At 37.8% G+C, this 14,716-nt stretch overlaps 1 pseudogene; it reads left to right on the plus strand.

Annotated features, from left to right (window-relative positions):
- Positions 1 to 3,536: 3,536 nt before the first annotated feature.
- LOC112536649 lies at positions 3,537 to 3,637 on the plus strand (annotated as a pseudogene).
- The last annotated feature ends 11,079 nt before the right edge of the window (positions 3,638 to 14,716 follow it).

Raw genomic sequence — 14,716 nt, forward strand, 5'->3', positions numbered from 1 at the left:
AATCAACAAAGAATTTCTTCTTTTGCTAAAATGTTATATACCCTTTGGTAAGACCTTTGCAACCAAGTAATCTGCAAAATTGGAAAACCAAGGAACATCCGAAGATACCTGAATAGAGCACAAGTACTCATTCAGAAAATTGTCATTAATAGCCCTCTCATCCAGTGCATTTAGGCTCGAGTTCTCCAATCTTGAAAGGTGATCTGCGGCCAAGTTCTTCGCACCTTTCTTACCCTTGATCCCAATGTCGAATTCCTGGAAAAGCAAAATCCAACGAATGAGTCTCGGCTTAGCATCATGCTTTGCAAACAAGTACCTCAACACCGAATGATCCGTGTAGACCACGGTATTGGATAGCACCAAATATGAGCGAAACTTGTCGAAAGTGTATACTACAGCAAGCAACTCCTTCTCATTAGTGGTATAGTGCTCCTGAGCATCTATTAATGTCCTGCTAGCATAATAAATTGGTTTGGAACTAATTGTCAAACCTCTATCCTAAAACAGCTCCAACTGATAAATCACTAGCATCACACATTAGCTCAAAAGGCAGCCCGTAATTAGGCAAAACCATAATAGGGGCTGTAGTTAGCTTCTCTTTAAGTAACCTAAAGGCCTACAAACAGTCATCAGAAATATAAATGGAACATCTTTTACAGGCAATTAAGTCAAAGGTCTAGCAAGCTTAGAAAAGTCCTTAATGAATATTTTATGAAAACCTGCATGACCAAGGAAACTCCTAACAGCCTTAACTAATCTAGGGGGTGGCAACTTAGCAGTGGTCTCTACATTAGCTCTATCTACCTCCATCCCTACATGTCAAAACTTATGCCCTAGCACAATACCCTCTCTCACCATAAAATGGCATTTTTCCCAATTCAACACAAGGTTAGCTTCTACACAGCGTGCAGGCATACACTCTAAATTAAGCAAACAATGGGAGAAAGAGTTACCAAATACTGATAAATCATCCATGAACTCCTCTATGGATTCTTTGATCATGTCATGGAAGATCACCATCATACACCTTTGGAAAGTAGCAGGTGCATTGCACAAACCGAATGGCATCCTTCTGTAAGCGAACGTACCATAGGGGCAAGTGAAAGTGGTTTTCTCTTGGTCCTCAGGTGCAATAGGAATCTAAAAATAAACTGAAAAACCGTCAAGAAAGCAATAAAACATATGCCCTGATAAATGCTTTAACATCTGGTCAATAAAAGGAAGGGGAAAATGGTCCTTCCGAGTTATATCGTTGAGCCTCCTGTAATCAATGCAAACTTAAAAACCAATTACTGTCCTAGTCGGTATTAATTCATCTTTCTCATTCTTGACCGTTGTCATACCTCCCTTCTTGGGCTGGCACGCAAGACTAACTTGAAACATGGAAATAAGATAAATTAAACTTGCATCCGAAGTTTAATTACCTCCTTCTTACTTCTTCACCGTGTTGGGTTCAGCAAATCGTATGCTTATCTTTGGCATAACTATCCTCCATCAGGATCTTATGTGAACAATAGCTGGGGTTAATTCTAGGAATATCTGCAATCTTTATGCAAAGGCCTCGGGGTACTTCCTGAGGGAAGCCAAAGTCATCTCCCTCTCCTCAGGAGTCAAATCAGCTGCAATCATCACCTATAGCTTCTCCGATTCATCCAGATAGGCATAAGTCAAGTGCTTAGGAAACTCCTTCAACTCTAGGGCTAGTGCATCCTCAAGTGAAGGTCTCAATTTCTGCACCCCTGACCTGTCAATATCAACAAAATGGTCAACAAACCTACAAGGCTCACTAGCCAGCAAACAAGCAAGTTGTTCCAATACATCCTCGTTGGACAACTCATCCTTATCCTCAGCTTGTAATGCCACCTGCAAAGGATCATCAAGTAATATCTCCTGCAATTGAGACCCAGCCCAATATCATCAAAACATCCACGGAATATCGATTATCATATTGGTCGGTAGATGTCTCATAGATGTGCTAAGGTCAAAGGTAATAGTCTTATCACCTACTCTAAGCTGTAACTTCCCATCACACACATCTATAACAGCCCTAGATATTATAAGAAAAGGTCTACCTAGAATTAAAGGTGCGCTACTCTCACCCTCCAAACCATAACAATAAAATCAATAGGAAATATAAACTTGTCTACCTTAACACACATCCTAAACTATTCCCCTAGGAAATTTCACAGTCCTATCTACTTACACTCATCCTAATAGGTTTAGGCTCACTCAAACCTAATTTTTCAAACAAACTGCTAGGCATTAAATTGATGCTAGCTCCTAAATCAGCTAAAGCATCACTGATATGCAAATCACCAATAATATAGGGAACAGTGAAACTCCCTAGATCAGGCCTCTTTACTAGCAGCTTGTTTTGAAGAATGGCTGAGCATTCCTCATTTAATGTCACAAGTCCCAAGTCCTCTAGCTTCCTTTTGTTAGAATCTCTTTCAGGAACCTCACATACCTGGGCATCTGCAACATATCCTCAACAAAAGGTAGGTTAATCCTCAGCTGCTTAAATAAATCCAACAACTTACCAAACTGCTTATCAACCTTTTCCTGTTTCAACCAGGCAGGATATCAAATTGGAGGCTGGTATTCTCTCACAGGACTCTTCTTCTTGTCATCAATTCATGCAGGCTCTATCACCTCAGTCTCTAGCTCCTTCCTGATTGGATCATTCTGCATGATAACATCATCATCAGCCATAGGTAAAGAGCTAGCTAACTGCTTACCTGATCTCAAGGTGATAGCCTTGACATGCTCCCTCGGGTTTGACTTTGTGGTGCTAGGGAACGTCCCTGGTTGTCTCTTAGCCAACATCTTAGAAATCTGGCCTATATGATTCTTCAAATTCTGTATGGAGGACTGCTGATTTCTAAGAGTTGTGTCTGTCTGCTGAAACCTGTTCTCTAAAGTGGACACGAACTTCATCATCAACTCCTTTAAATTAGGCTTCTTCTCCTGGTTCTGAGGTAGTTAAGGAAGAACAATCTGCTGTTAGGGTTGCTGTAGGTACAACCGCTGAAATCCTGGTGGACCCTGCGTATTGTTATTTTGCCACCCAAAGTTGGGATGGTTTCTCCATCCTGGGTTGTATGTGTTGTTGTATGGGTTATTCTACGGCCTAGGTGCATTTCTCATATAATCAACCTATTCATGGTCAGCAAAAGAAGATGAAGAAGAAGCAAATATACCTCCCGTATTATAGTTTGCACTGTAGTGCGGGCCACCCTGAAACTTCTGACCAACATATGTCTTGCGTGAATTTGTCTGGAGTGGAGGTCGATCTTCTTGCCAAAGGACCACAGGCTGAGGCTGATGTAGAATTTACCTGGTTCACCATTCTTTTCCGTCCTGGCCTACTCCTAGAAGACTGCCACTCATATGTGTTCATGGCCATCTCATCAATTAAGTTATGGGCTTGCTCTAGCATCTTATTATGGATGGCCCCACTTGCAGTTGCATCTACCATCTGCCTTGTGGCTGAGTTTAAACCACTATAACAAGTCTGCACCTGCATCCATAATGGCAAATCGTGGTGTGGGCAACATCTCAGCAAGTCCTTGTACCTTTACCACGCATCATACATGCTCTCATCATCAAACTGCATAAAAAATATCATTACGCATTTTTGCAGTCATAGCAGAAGGAAAGTACTTATAAAGAAATTTCTCAACTAAAGAACTTCAGGTGGTGATAGTGTTAGCTGGTAGGGACTGTAGCCATCTCTTTGCTCTATCCCTCAAGGAAAATGGGAACAGCCTAAACTGAATGGCATCATCGGTAGTCCCATTTATCTTGAAGATATCACAAATCTCTAAGAAATTCGCGATGTGGGCATTAGGATCTTCACTGGGCAAGCCACAAAGCGTACACCTTCTTTGCATCCCAGATGACATTTGGCCTAATTTGAAATTATTCAACGCAGACGGTGGCCTCGATAAACTAGTATCGTCCCTACCAAGGTCTAACTAAACTAGGTACTTAGTCTTGTTTGCTTCAAATGACGTTATTCTGTCTCCCATGTCTACTAGTGTATGGACAAGAATCTGAATTTGCTCCTCCTCTACTACGTTTAATCACTTCTTAAGTTGTCTAAGGGATTGCTCTGGTTCGGGCAGAGGGTCTACTGGTGCAGGATTAGAACTCCTGGTCATAGACTACCTGAAATGAACAAGGCAACAACAAATCAAACAAAAAAATGAATAAAAAGCAATGACAAAAATAGAAAAGAAAAATGGCTAAAGTAACAAATAACAAATCTCACTCTAGTTTTCAAATAAAGTCCCTAGCAACGGTGCCAAAAACTTGATATGATGCTTGTCTGGCTAGCTAGGCGGTGAACCTATTGATCTGACTAGCGGCAAGTATTAAAAATTCCGTATCCCTCGGAAAAGTGAAATCCTAGAGTTACTACTTTGTTCCTTGTTATCTAGCCTAAAATTAATAACGGAGATTTCTAGATTTACTGATGACTAAAAACTAAATTCTAAGTGTAATGCGAGAATGAATGAGCACAGAGAATAATCGAGACAAGAAAGCAAACCCAAAAAGGACCTAGACTAGTTGGTAATCAAATAAAAGACAACAGATTATTGAGTCTGATTATGCTACCCGTGGACGGATTCTAAACTGAATTTGGTTTCTCTCTAAATCCTAAACCCTAAACCCTAAACCTAAAAACCTAAAGTTGGAATCTCTTCCTAACGATTGATTATTAAGTTAGCCTTAAGCTTTAATCCACCTCTATTAAGCTTTGTTAATTCTTAATCCGGCAAATTAATTAACCTTACCTCTAAGTGAAAATTAACCTGTTCTTGCAATTAAATTTCCAAACTCAATTAGAATTTCTCAATTGCTAAAAGAGTTCTATGAGTAGTAATCAATACAATCAATGTAACGACAACTGGATTTATATTATTAATTGCAAAAAGAATACAAGAAAGGAAACTCAATCAATCTCAAGAATTCAATACAAAGCCAACATAGCAAGGCACCACAATGGGTTCAACCAATCTAGCTACACATGTTCATGTCTGAAACAGATAGGAATTCAATTACAATGAAAGAATAAAGAAATTGAAACATATACACCATTTTCCTAAAATTAGATGAATAGCTCCACGTCTTGATCTATACTGCAGTTGAACTCCAGAATTACTTCTAGATTTGCTCCAAAATTCCTCTTTCAATCTTCGATCCAAAACCTAGAATCACGAATCTGACGTTCCAAGGTGGAATTAGTCTCCTAGAAGCCGCCTGAAATGCCTGAAACACGTCTAATAAAATTACAAAGGAAGATGAAGAGTCAAAATCGCCAATCTAGAACTCCTTTTTCTCTTTTTGGCTCGTTCCTTTTATACATTCTTTCGTCGTCTTCCGACCGTATGCCATCAGAATTTACGTAACGAACTAAATCGAGTAGGGTCGTGCTCTTGCCCGTGTTAGCCAATACGGGCCGTGCTTTGGGGCGTGGTACCATCGAAAAATGTGCTGCTTCAAAGTGCTTAAGCTACACAGCCTGAAATTTCTGATAGGGTCCAACACGGGCCGTGTTAACTTCCTAAAAGTCAACCCAAGGTCAAAAGCTTCTGATTTCGTCCGTTTTCACCCGAAATTGATCTAAAATTACTAAAGCACTAATGATGGACCTATAAAATCTCTTAGGACATGGAAGGACACAAAACACAGGTGATCTTGAAATAACAATATAATAAATGCTAAGAAAATGCGCAATAATATGCCAGTAAATACGTGTAAAACTATGCATATCACACATATTCATCAAAATCCTAGAAATTTCGGGCACTCTTCTTCTAGTAGGGTCTTCTAAGATTAGCATCGCGCGAATTATAGAGTAGTCTCAATTACCACCGAAATCAATAAAGAGAGGAGGATTAGCCGGTATAATTGGAGCAGCAGGTGGAGCTTGGTTTGCAGCCACCCTAGCCAAAAGCTATTATAGTTCCTTTCATATCACACCCCTCAGATCATCGATAATGGCACTCTTAAGGATCTCAACATCTTACTCATTAGCTCTTTCATTAGCCATTTCAGATGTAGCTTTAGTCTCGCTTGTTGAAGCTTGATGTCTTGGCTATTCAAGAACACAGTCCGAAATCTTGGTGAGATTAGTATCCTCTCTAGCCTTCCACTATCTTGTCTCTTCCAACCTAAATGAGTGTCTATTTGGCTAAAAATAAAAGGGTTAGTATAATGCATGAGGTGTATGATGCACATGTTATGTAGAAAAATGGAAAAGAAAAGGGATCGGCATACACATTAATATATAAAGTATCCTTCCACCTTATTGTTCCTACACACGATTCATGGTGAGTATTTCTTCCCTAGGATCTTGAATCTGGGCTTCCTACCAATAAGGGATAAAAGGCCCGACGTGCATTCCATAAACTCTCAAAAGCATATTAAAAACAAACAAGACAATATTTCTCAGTAAAAGTATAAAGCTTGCAATTTTTAGGCCTAGGGCCAAATTCCACATGTCTTTGTGCCAAAGCCTCCCAATATGTGGGCTTAAGTACTTATAAGGAGAGACATTTCAAATAGCAAGCATCAAGGTTCCTAGGGGAGGTTAGTACTGTCATTACCATGATCAAAGAGATAGGTATGAGAAATTCAATTGCAAGCTCCTACAAGTAAAAAGTGTTCTTCCTTGGCTCGCTCCTCACTAAAGGGTCCATGCGACAAAAAAATTTCACTTATTACATATGAGTGATGGTTAGCCAGTGTTACAATTCTAGGGTTGGAGTGGAACCAAAGAACCACTAACCGACGCCATCGGGGCTATACGAACCAATGCGCACAATATGTGAAAGTGTAGTGATGCAAGAACCACTTATTAAATAATAAAATTAAGGATATACATACACTAGAATCAGCTTTTTTATCCCTAGTAGAGTCGCTATCGTGGGCGGCGATGTAAGGCACGCCCCCAAGTGTCTTTAGCGATTACGGCACTACAAGACTTTTTAACTTAATCGGGAACACGCTAACTAGTCACAGAGACTAGTGCGCAGATAGGAGTTGCCACCCTGGTAACCGGGATACTTTTACTAATGAGTGACATTTCTTGATTCCATAAGGAAGACTACGTCACAAATTTAGAGATAGATCTGGAAGCCAACTTCCTTATTTGTGTATTCTTATCTTTAATTTTAGTGTTTAATAGCCAATTCCCTGTAAATGCGGCATAATATTTTTAGACATCAAGCATTGCAGTATGTAAGGTCTACCTAAATCTAGCCCACTTTTCATTAAAGCCTAACTCAATCATCAAAGTTATTTAACCTAACTTACTAATTAATTACATACATGGTCCATCTAGTTTAGCCCAATTAGAAATTATGCTTTAATTATCAAGCCTTTTAAGCCTAACTGACTACTTTTTATGGAGAGGTCCAATTCAGTGACTTTAAATTTAAATATAGCCCAACTTAACCTAATTAAGTATGGCAAAGCCCATTAAGTCTATATGAATTTTAAATTAAAGCCCAATTACCATCTTCATTAGGCTAATATACTACAGTTTTCTTCATGTCACGTCCAACTTTAAGGCCTAAGTCTATCTGTCCAATTTTAATAGATAATCATGTAGCATGTATTTGGGCATCCATCACAGATAAAAAGCAAAAATAAGAAGGGGCATGAACTAAATGTTACTATTACAACCCATCTACAACTAAAATAAACGTAGAAAAGAAACCCTACAAACTAAGATATAGTATAAGGAACTACCAAAATACATCAAAAAATTGACAATTGGCCTAATTAGGTATAAAGTCGATCAACTCAGGGTGAAGAGACGATTGACTCTAGAGGCTTGGAGGGAGTTTTCTGCGGTCTTTTCTCGATTTTCATGCCTAGAACCGATATTTTTACATGCATAGAAGACAAAGAATTAGGTTAGAATATGTATAATAATAAAAAAAGAAAATATTACCTAATTATCTCATTAGATTCAAAATCTAATCAAATCAAGTTAAAAACCCTAGGTGTTATTATCAAATTCAAAATCCAATAAAATCAGCATGTTCAATAGAAAAGAAATCTTAGTCTAATCATGTGGATTACATAGAATAATCATAGAAAAGATATTCCTAATATGTTTTCATAAAAATAAAATTGGAGCAATTAGAAGAGAGATGTTGATGATGCTGATGTAGGAGTACCCTCAGGTTGTCACCGTTAATCGTTGTTCTATGAATCTCAAGAGATGAGTTGGTTGTTGAATCAAAGAGAGGATGAGAATCTAGTTCTATATATTTTTAGGTTTAAAAAAAGTTTTTTTCATTCTCTAATGTGTTTCCTAACTTGGGAGTTTTTTCTCGGTGGGTTGCTTAAGGTTTTCTCTTTGTATGTATCAATGTAATTGCTTAGCTCTGTTACTTGTTCTTTTTTTGTGAGTGTAGCTGACCCTAGATCTATGCCATACTATTCTATTTATAAGAGTAGGGTTAGGAAAACCTAGGGAATGTTGATAATTATTGAATTATTAAAATAAATATATTATAATTATCTCTCCCTTTATTAGATTAATATAAAAAAATGCACGTAAAATGGTGTGAAAATTCAAAAAAATAGTCAATCAGCCCATATAAAGCCAATTGGCTCCAAGGATTAAAAATTCTAAAAAATTTAATAATTTAGTAACTTGTGAAAATTGCTTTTTTCCTATAGACTTTATTTTTCATGTCAATTGGCTCCAAATTGATTCTAGAAAGGTAATTTTAAGTTTAATTAATCTCATCCTTCTCTCATATTCGCCCTTTCTCAATCTCCGAGACTCGAGAAAGGCAGTAACTTTCATTATCGGGTTTTCCTAATTCCCTCCATATCGAGATCTGAAAAATGGATGCTGACACATAGCTTTGAAAGATGAAAGATGAAATTTTCCAAGTTTGATCCAATCATTACCAGTTAGGGTTTTAAGAAGAGTTTGTAGGCTTTTGACGACTTTTTCAAACATGTTTTTTGGCTTTTGAAGATGAAAATTGAATATGGGGAAGTGTGAGAGATGGATGTGTATTTATAGGCCTAAACTCAGAGTTAAATTCTGACTCTGCAACCGTAGAGCCGAATCGGCTTAGCACACAGTCGATCAGCTGTATGACATCATTGTGCACTTTCTTTGCTTCCTTAAGAACCTTTTCAAGCATTTTCCCAATCCTTAATTATGTGTAAATCCAAAATGTGCAATACATAAGGAATTAAGTGCAAAAAATGATTTGAGTACCAAAAGCATAAAATTTTATATGTCTTTGAAAAATCTAAAATTTACAAAGGAATGGAAGTACAAGCATGAAGAAGAATCAAAATACAGGGTTCTCTCATAAATCCTTAATCCCATCATCAGAATCGGTGTCCATCCCCCGAGTCTGCAAGGTAGACAACTAGAGCGTTAGAGTATCGATTCTGCGTTGTTGAGCATTATCTAACGCTACCAGTCGTCCACCTGCCCTTGCAAGCTCTCGTGATCTCTTTAAGGAAAACCTAAAAGGAGTTTAGTTAATACATTTTATACATACATGCATGCATGCATACTGCATTTCATAAAACATTTTCTGTTCTTACCCGCTAGTGCTCACCAAGGACCAAGAATTGCATCTCACAGCACTAACCAATCAATGGACATGCCGAACTGGTCTTTCTGAACCTTTATTGTTATTTGTATCATGTGTTACTAACTTTTTAGGAAAATAGATGTGAAAATATAAAGGATAAGTTATTTACGTCTGTACAGGTACTCGAAGTAGACTCCGGTGGAGACAGTGCTCCATGGCAAGTTAATGCTCTATTGCACTGTGAGGACCCCAATATGAGACCATCATATATAAGTGAAATGGGATGCTCCCTAGAATCACCTCTGATGCGGCCGTAGGAGATGCTTCGAATACAGCACCAGCGAATGAAATATGGAAAGGCCTGAAGCGTTAAGCTGATTGCCCATCGATTAGCTCAGCAGCAGCGGGGGCACAATGGATGAACTGTAAATAGAACTGTTGGATAAAAAAGCAAAATAAAAAGATAAAGGATTCGAAGTAGATCAAGAAAAGTACCTAAGCCATGATGTCATCTTCGAACGACATAGTCCCTAGGAACTAAAGAATAAAGGAAGTGTAGTCTATCCTCTAGGACCAAATAATGAGATCTTCAGGCTCGTCATATCCCGCTAAACATGTCCCTAGCTCCTCCTTAGTGAGATCCACCATTAAGAACATAGAGAGGTGGAGGTAAGGGAATTCGATGTCTGTTAGGGCCTCGCTCCCACCCATAAATCCTCTCCCCTAAATACCACGTCCAACAAGTAGGTCTGGCTAACAGAATCCACCTCTGCTCAAGGTCAACATCAAAGAGCATGTGAGGGTCCCAGTAATGTCGTTCCCCCAGCCAATCAGAAAGGTAAGTAACTTTATACATAAATTGCAAATATGGCTAATAAGTTTTTATTTACCTTCTCCCAAGTTAGGGAACTCAACGTCTATTAGGGCCTCGCTCCTACCCATAAATCTTCTCGCCTAAATACCACGTTCGACCGGTAGGTCTAGCTAAGAGAATCCTCCTCTGCTCAAGGTCAGCAATAAGGACATATAAAGGTCCCAATGATGGCGTTCCCCCAGCCAATCACTCCAAATCTATAAATCAGAAAAGTAAGCAACTTTATATATAAATTGCAAATATGACTAATAATTTTTGTTTACCTTGTTCTAGGTTAGGGAATTGATCCACATGCGGTGCACGTGAATCTGGGCCCACTTCAATAGGAAACTCTTGCTCGAGCCCCAGCAACTCAAGCGAGGGAAGACCCATGATGGGCAGATGGTCTGTGAGCCCATAAGAAGGCTAATCTCCAAAGCCCACCTATAAAATAGAAGTCAGTAGTCGTGATGTAAATAAAAAAGGGAGGGGGCAAAAATAAAAAGGGAGCTGAACTTACGTGTATGGCATGCCAAAAGCCGCAAATCCCCTTGCTCATGCGGACAGATGACCATTTAATGTTACAAATAAGCAAGAGTTGCAGATCCCTAATTGCAAGAGGAGACTTGGTCCAAATCCCACAGAGGAGCCAAATAATGGAATTTCAATGAATTTCCTGAATCACTGAACAAGGTGGTCTTGAAAAGATATACCAAGTATGCCTGGGACATCTGATCCACCTCTCGAGCATTTAGGCCTCTAGCCATTAGAAATTATGTCTTAGTCCCTAAATAAACTAAAATTGCAACATAAGTTCCCAAGCGGCACATGAAGGGCTAGTTTGCACCCCAAGGTGGAAATAGTTAAAAATTACAAGTTTGGTTCCTGGCCCATCAAAAATTATGTTTTAGTCCCTGAGCGGGCCAAATACCAACATAGCTTTCAAAGGCCATCAATTAAGTCAAATTGCACCTTAGGGTAGGAATTTCTAACCAAAAGCACCTAGAAGTGAAAAATCATAAAATTGACGAGCGTATTACCCATATCAACGAGGCGGAGTTCCCATAACAACGGGTGTGGTTCCCAAGTTAGCGGGCGTGGCGTATTTCCAAATTCAAGCAGGCGAAGTCCTCAAAATTTAAGCGGGCATGGTCCTCACATCAAATCAAAAATCCTTTTGGAGCTCACGGAGCATGGCTTCTACGGCTCATCAAGATATCCATTTTTTCATATCCTTGATATTATAATTTGTCTTAATTTATTTAAACGCATGAATGCTTATAAATTTCAATAAATAAGGGGCAGTTGTTAGCACCCATTTTCCGGTTCTAGATATCGAGAGAATTATGAAAAATCCGATAATAAAAGTTATTGCCTTTCTTGAGTCCCAAAGATTAAGGAGTGAAACTAAGAGAAGAATAGGATTAATTAGATTTAAAATTGCATTTCTAGAATCAATTTAAACCCAATTGACAGAAAAAAAAAGATGGGGTAAAAAAGTAATTCTGATAAGTTTAAGGACTAAATTGTCAAAAAATTTAAAACTTTTGCTCCTTTGAGCCAATCGGCTTTGTGCATAGTTGAATCTGCTCTACATAGAGCATATCGGCTTAACATAGAGCCAATTGGCTCTATGCAGAACTGATTGGCTCTACACGAGTTGATTGGCCACTTTTCAAATCTTCACCTATTTTATATGTATTTTTTAGCTAAAAATTGGTAAAAGATAAGTTTTTAGAAGGTACTTATGATAATTATTGGATTTTTATGATAATTGTTTGAAATTAAAAATAAATCTCTTTTATTTGATATTAATCTTATAAAGGAGATGGATAATCACAATCTATTTATTTTAAAAATAATTATCAACATCTCCTAGGGATAATCATACTATTTTTAGCCTTTGGCATAGATTTCTCTAGTAGTATCGGGCTAGTTTCAATCAATAAGATCTTGAATTTCATGTTTCAACCGGATGCAGTTGTCTATGTGGTGGTCTGGTGCTTGGTGAAACTTGTAGTAGGCGTTGGGTTTGTAACCAGGTACATTTATGTTAGGTGAGTTTTTTAGGGTGGTTGGTTAGAGCATGCTATTTTGACTAACCTCTCAAAACTCTTTCAAAGAGATTGCCTGAAGTTGGAGAACTACCTCGGTTGCTGGACAACATTCACATCCAAAGTTCTACTCCCTCCAGCCTGATAATTCAGCATTTCGTCGGTTCGCACAATCTTTCTTTTATCATTCTTAACTTTCTCGACTTAAAGCCCATCATCATACAATTCCATAAAAGTCTTTGGGTTCATCATTTGAAGCCTGTCTACCCAACTAGGAAGAACATTTCAGACCATTATACGAAATTGGTCCTTTTCAGAAGGATTTTTCTTTATCAACCCAGTTTCTCCACCTGATCAAGAAATCGGAGAAGGACTCATTTGGCTTTTGTTTGGTGGACTCAAGATCTCTAATTGAAATTTCCAATTAAGTATTATAGTCATATTTCTTAACAAATGAATTATATAGATCACGTCATTCAGCTTTGGCGGATTTTTTCAAAATTTGATACCAGTTTACATTAGGTCCCTCCAGTGACAGTATGAATAGTTTGACAATTTTTGTCCTACTCAGCTGTGTAGTTCCCATGATAGTGACATACTACTTTATATGAACCTTAGGATCACTAGTCCTATTGAACTTGTTCATCTCAGTTATCCTGAACTTCACAGGTAGCTTGCACTCACCAGTCAACACTGATTCTTCGAAATCATAGGTCGGGTCGAACCCTTTGATTTCCAGCATACCTTGTATCTTGTCAATCATGGCACTTAAGCCATTTACAGCTTCATTAGTGGCGAGGCTTGTTTCCTTTTTGGTTTAGCAATAGTAGTAGTTGCAGTAGCAGTTTCGGTTACGATTAAACTTTTGTTCTCTACTACCTGTCACCCCCAAACTGATGGCCAAACCAAAGTAGTTCATAGAACTTTGTCTCAATTACTTAGGACCATGGTTAAGTAAAATTTGAAATCTTAGGAGAATTGCTTGCTGCACATTGGATTTGCATATAATCATAGTGTGCAGTCTTCTAGTAATTTCTATCCTTTCAAGATTCTTTATAATTTTATTCCATTGGGTCCTCTAGATTTAATTCCTTTTACCTTTGAGTGAATAAGTGAATCTAGAGGGCAAAAAGAAGGTAGAATTTGTGAAGGCACTACATGAAAAAGTGCATGCAAACCTTGAAAGAAACAATGAAAAATATGCAAAATAAGCCAATAAAGAGCGAGTGAAACTGGTGTTTGAGCCCGACGAATAGGCGTGGGTTCACATGTTCAAGGAGTTTTTTCAACCAAGAGAAAATCCAAACTTTTTCCAAAAGGAGATGGACCGTTTCAACTCCTGGAGCGCATCAATGACAATGCCTACAAGCTAGATTTGCCCTGTGAGTATGGTGTTAGTGCTATTTTTAATATTGCTGACTTGTCTCCTTTTGATTTTGATGAAGTTTTTAATTCAAGGATGAATCAACTTAAAGAAGGGGGGATGATGTGACCAAGGCCAAGAGTCTATATACTTCAAGAGGCCAAGACCCTTTAAGAATCCAAGAATGATAATCACAAGATCAAGGGCCAAAAAGATGAAGGAAGCACTTATTAGGCTTATCAAGAATATTTGGGTTTAAGACACTACAAGCCATGATGAGTCAACTCTAAAATCAAGTCCAAGACTTATTAGCTTGATCCAATACCAAGGGGCTAGATTAATTCCAAATAGGCCTTAATTATTTAAATCAAGCTAATAAGTCACTAAGGAAGCAAGTTGGGCCAAAGAGGACTTAAGGAGCAAGCTATGTGTGTGACCTCCTTAAGTAATTAGGGTTTCAACTTAAACTTGTTGATTAGTCAACAAAGGGGGTGGCACCTTATATTTTTTATTTAGGAAATTTCTTATTTATTTTATTTTATTTATGAAGTAATGATTTACTCTTTAAATTATTTATTTCCTTTCTTTCCTAGCTTAATTATAGGGGACATATGGTTGTTAGCTATTTAGCAATTTTATTTTATTTCATATTTAGTTTAGAAAGTAATTTTTTATTTTCTAAGTGATTTTATTTCTTTTCTAGTATCATTCTAGGATTGTAGGAGGCCTATAAATACCTTGCATTTGGCTATCTATTTCAATCAATCTTATATGAATTATTTTCTTATTAATAAAGTAAGAGTTATTTCTTTATTTTGTTCTTTATGAACTTTTCAAGTTTTCTTGCAATGTTTGTAAA

Source organism: Ricinus communis, chromosome 8, assembly GCF_019578655.1.
Source record: "Ricinus communis isolate WT05 ecotype wild-type chromosome 8, ASM1957865v1, whole genome shotgun sequence".
NCBI classification, from domain to species: Eukaryota; Viridiplantae; Streptophyta; class Magnoliopsida; order Malpighiales; family Euphorbiaceae; genus Ricinus; species Ricinus communis.